Source organism: Larimichthys crocea, chromosome XX, assembly GCF_000972845.2.
Source record: "Larimichthys crocea isolate SSNF chromosome XX, L_crocea_2.0, whole genome shotgun sequence".
Taxonomy (NCBI): Eukaryota; Metazoa; Chordata; class Actinopteri; family Sciaenidae; genus Larimichthys; species Larimichthys crocea.
The window spans coordinates 17,360,604-17,365,965 of NC_040030.1; the positions used below are offsets into that span (position 1 = coordinate 17,360,604).

A 5,362-nucleotide genomic window follows, 5' to 3' on the forward strand; every position below is an offset into this window, starting at 1 on the left:
GCACACAATGAAAAAGACAGTCAGGACTACGCCTCAGTCTATCTTACACATTAAATCACTGGCTAGCCTCTAATGTACGTCAGTACACTTTGACAAAGGCAGCATTAGTTAGCTATAGGCCTGGTACAATTCCTCAAATAGCATCAGACTGCTGTAGGTAATTATTTGCTCTTCGCATAGCATAAATGTTAGACAGCAGATTAGACGGGGAAGACATTTCCATCTTCCTACCTTCTGGTGCTTCAGGCTGCTATTTGTCTGCTACTGAGTCCATAAGAAGGTACTGCTGGGCATTAAACCATTCGCCAACTCATCATCTCTTTAGAAATCAGCAATTTTACCACATTCACTTTCAGGATCAGCATATTCCAACTGCTTGACCTAACATCAGCTGACACACCGAACATACAGACAGAGGAAGTATTCAAAGAACAGTAGTTGGGTCTGTGGTGAACGGCAGATCACGTGTGTTCTACTTTAGGGATAGCTGAGGAGCTCACATATCTGGAAGCAGCTCAGAGAAGATCTTCTCCTTTAAACTGAATTGTGGTGGCTCTGGTGTCACTGAGAGGAGACCCTGAGGGATCCCCCAAGAAGAGCTCTAGCATGTGGATAGAGAGTGATGTGAGTGTACAAATGCTTCATGTTGGCAAAACAGTTGATCTTTGACGAGCTCAATGCTGGACACCACTCATATGGCTGTGGTTGGATTAAATACATTAATCTTCTTTATAATTTTACTTTTATACTTTATACTCACTAAGAAGCTGTCTTGTAAATAAACAAAAGTTACCCACTGAGACACACTATGTGTCCTTGAGTGCATTTCCTTCCATGTCATTTTTTTCTAGGCTGTGTTGGTTTTGGCAACACACCAGAGTATGCCAGGCAGAGCTCCCACCTCCCAGATCGAGAGAGGGGATACTGCAGGAGATGAGTCGAGCTCCCTGGGGTTTAGATAACTCTGCATCTTTTCTCCACTGTAAGCAAAAGATGGCACTCAGTACATACTGTATGTTGAGGCCTGTTAAAAGCTGGTGAAGTTGTAAAGCTTGATGTTAATTAACGACAACAAATGATTTCTCCAGCACTCCCAGTGTCCTGTGACACACGTGCTGTGACTAGCAAAATTCCTTTCCTTCCTTAATGTTTTGCATTATTTCTTGTGCTGCAACATCTTTTGCAAATGAAAGCGTGACACTGTTGACACCCTGCTAGCATCGTGTTTCACCCAGACTGCTGTATTTGAGGTAGGCCAGGTTTGTAACATAACTTCTAATAATTTACTGAATAGATTCCCACTGCGCAATGAGACGTTGAAATGACGTATATTTAACGTCATTTCTCGACGTCGAAATCAGGTCGCCTGAAGGTGCAGAATGAAAGTTTTTTTTACGTCTTTTTCGGACGTCATATGGACGTTTGATTCTGACGTCCTGCCGACCTCCAGTTTGGACGTTTACCTGACGTACATATTCAGTCTGAATTGGACGTCGAAATCAGGTCGCCTGAAGGTGCAGAATGAAAGTTTTTTTTACGTCTTTTTCGGACGTCATATGGACGTTTGATTCTGACGTCCTGCCGACCTCCAGTTTGGACGTTTACCTGACGTACAAATTCAGTCTAAACTGCACGTCCAAATCAGGTCGGATGGAGGTGCAGAATGAAAGTTTTTTTTACGTCTCTTTTGGACGTCCTGCCGACCTCCAGTTTGGACGTTCACCTGACGCACAAATTAAGTCGAAATTGCACGTCGAAATCAGGTCGCCTGAAGGTGCAGAATGAAAGTTTTTTTTACGTCTTTTTCGGACGTCATATGGAGGTCTGATTCTGACGTCCTGCCGACCTCCAGTTTGGACGTTCACCTGACGTACAAATTCAGTCTAAACTGCACGTCCATAATGTTCTGTAAAACTACAGGTGTTTACCCCTCGAAAAAAAACTTGTTTTGCTTAAAAAATAACATTAAAACATAAAAGAAAATTACAGTTTGTGCCATGAAATACAAAAGGATTAACTGTAAATTTAAGTGTGCAAATTTACTTGGTAAAATTGTCAATCGATTAGAGCAGAAAAACAATAAGTTACCATTTTTGTCTAATGGTGAAAACATGGGAAACTATAAGCACATTGTACATAAAACATCCAAAAACCAAACTTTTTCATTGTAATTTTTCATTTAATGAACACTTGTGAGGCTGTACAAACTTATCACAACACTGTGTACACACCGAATACACAGAACTACATGAAATTGACATAAATGCACAGTAATAAGAACTTTCTAACAGATGTGGGCAGCACTGTATCTTTTCTGAAATAGCAAGTAAAAGCTAAAATGCTACTGACTGTTCTTGCTGTTCAGATCTTTTAACTTGTAACAGTAAAATCACCACAGGTTCATTAAGCCGTGACAGTGGTGCAGCATAAAACCAGAACCCTGCTTTTTGTTTGTGTTATCAGTGTTATCTGCTATTTATATATACACACATATAAAAAAAAGTCTCCAACATAAACAACCACCTCACCTCATTTGCAAGGCTGTACATGAAGATGGAAAAAATGTACACATCTTACACTGTGTACACTCATACATACTGCAACATTACAACAACATTACACCTCACATCACATGACTCACGAAGTATGGTCCACTCAAGTCCACTCATGGTCTGCAAGGTCAGCGATGAGTGTGAGGACTCCTGGGTTCACAGCAAAGACATCCTCCTTTTGCTGTGCTCAACTTTCGTTCCTCTCTCCGGATTTATTGAAAAGAAACACCTTGAAGGAAAGAAGAAAGGATAAATATTACAGGGTCTAATATGTTTTTAAATATCTTAACAGAAAGATACCACAAGATCCAGCTTCGTGGTGGACACAGAGCTGGACTCTGTGGCAGAGAGGATGACACTTTACACAGAACGTTCACCAGACAGAGGAGTGTGTTCAGTGACAGGCTTTTGCCCCTATCCTGCTGCACAAACAGACTGAAGAACTCTTCTGTCCCCGTGACCATAAAAAATATACACTATAACACTGCTCAGCGACAGCATAGAAACAATAACACAAAACATTTGCAGTTTGTATTGGCACTGTTTCAATTATGTACATTTATATTTGGCACAATTTTTATTTCGATTTCAAATGTCTTTTGTATTTATTCTATTTCTGTATCTAATAACATTAGAATCTATATGGTGAATATTTTCTTTATCTTGCTGGTCAATATAGTATGTATGTGTGTATGTATGTATGTATCTATGAATTACCTCCGGAGGAACTCCAGTGTTGATCGCAGTCCCACTGGGCAGTGTATATTGAAGCAATAGTAACTGCCAAACATGAGGCAGATGGCACAGGGGAAGGCAGTGATGTGGTCGTTGACAATCTTCTGATCAATGCTCAACATGAAGCAGTCAGCAGTGAAGCAAGAGGACCCTGAGAATAAACAACATTAACAAATATATATTACAGATCTGTGCATCTGTGTCAACCATTTAACTACATTGTAAACTTGGTTCAGACATACCACACACAATAAGGCAGGTTGTTGCTGGCACAGCCTCCATCTCAACCTCTTTTGGTCCGCCTGTGACTGTGTCTTCTGCATCTGGCACACTGGATTCTTGTGTGGTAGCACTTGCAGCACTCTGAGCATCTTCATTACCTGTTTCACAAACAATTTTTATGTTTTCTCGACATGTGAGAGGTAAAGGAAGATTTTACACTCAACACACGGGTGCACCCTCTCACAGGGCAAGTTACTTGGCGCCCCTCTACTATATGCTCCTTCAAGTGAACACCCAAAGCTTTTATCCCCTCACACTGCTGTTCACAAAGTGAAACTGTGCATTTTAATCTGTCCAGAGTAACTGTTGGCATGCTATTATGATGACAATAGAAGTGCGCTTTTAATGCTGCATAACCAGTACACACCTGCTTGCAACTAGCTGCAACACACTTGAACATACACCTCAGTTCATTGCTATGCAGTTTGCAATGGAGAACAAATGCTTTAACAGATTTAACTGTTTCTGCACATACGTTACATGAATACATCTTAAACGCCACGGTTTGCATACAGCAAAAACAACGTTTTTTTCTCTCTTTTTTTCACCTTAAATCTCCTTTCAATTAACTGAGTGCAATTTAAACTATTCGCTTTCTGAAATGTTCTGCAATATTTCCATACCTGAGAAAGAGAGCAGCTCTGATGGATAAGGGTGGATGAGAAGTCTCTCTGTACAAACTCAGTCCGACTGGTCCTCAGATGCAGTGTGCTGATTGGCCCGTTCAAATCCGCCGCCTCCAAAGTACCGGCAGATTTCCACTGCGCATGTGCACGCACTTCTCAACTCTGTCAGGTGTACTTACAGGCAGAACACCTGAATGTGAATGACGTGACGTTTATTAAACCAAATAAATTATTATTATTAGTAGTAGTAGTATTTTACTGTTAAAAGTAGTACACGATTTTTATTACAGCAGGGCAATGTATATTTTCTGGAGAAAACCAGTAAAAATTAAATTTTTCCTAATTAACTATTATAAAATATAATATAATACTCCCAAGGCATCACCTTTTGTGTCCATGTTTATTTATATCATGTGTCTTTCATCTCCTTTTTTGAAATCCATACAAAATCAAATACAAACTTTTACAAAATCAAATATGGTGATCATTAAACATATTTTAGTTAATACTAGCCCGTACACATGTTGATTAGATACACATGTGCGTTTCAGGTGTCAAAATTACATTCTATTAACAGACGTCCAGATGAGGTTCAAATGTGGACGTCATATTTAGGTCTAAAACAGGTCCAATAATGACGTCTAAATCTTGGATCTATTTTGCATGTTCTGATGACGTCTAGATGTAGTCCTTAACAGACGTCCAGATGAGGTTCAAATGTGGACGTCATATTTAGGTCTAAAACAGGTCCAATAATGACGTCTAAATCTTGGATCTATTTTGCATGTTCTGATGACGTCTAGATGTAGTCCTTAACAGACGTCCAGATGAGGTTCAAATGTGGACGTCATATTTACGTCTAAAACAGGTCCAATAATGACGTCTAAATCTTGGATCTATTTTGTACGTCAAATTAACGTCTAGATGTGGTCTTCAAATGACGTCCAGATGAGGTTCAAATGTGGACGTCATATTTACGTCTAAAACAGGTCCAATAATGACTTCTAAATCTTGGATCTATTTTGCATGTTCTGATGACGTCTAAATGTAGTCCTTAACAGACGTCCAGGTGAGGTTCAAATGTGGACGTCATATTTAGGTCTAAAACAGGTCCAATAATGACGTCTAAATCTTGGATCTATTTTGTACGTCAAATTAACGTCTAGA

General features: G+C 39.7%; 1 long non-coding RNA gene across 1 annotated transcript; it reads right to left on the reverse strand.

Moving 5' to 3' along the window:
- Positions 1-2,168: 2,168 nt before the first annotated feature.
- Positions 2,169-4,306, reverse strand: LOC113744075 (uncharacterized). The gene is made up of 4 exons (XR_003461283.1): positions 4,193-4,306; positions 3,530-3,667; positions 3,270-3,438; positions 2,169-2,781 (listed from the first exon to the last, which is right to left on the reverse strand). It is a non-coding gene; the product is annotated as an uncharacterized LOC113744075 (long non-coding RNA).
- Positions 4,307-5,362: the final 1,056 nt, after the last annotated feature.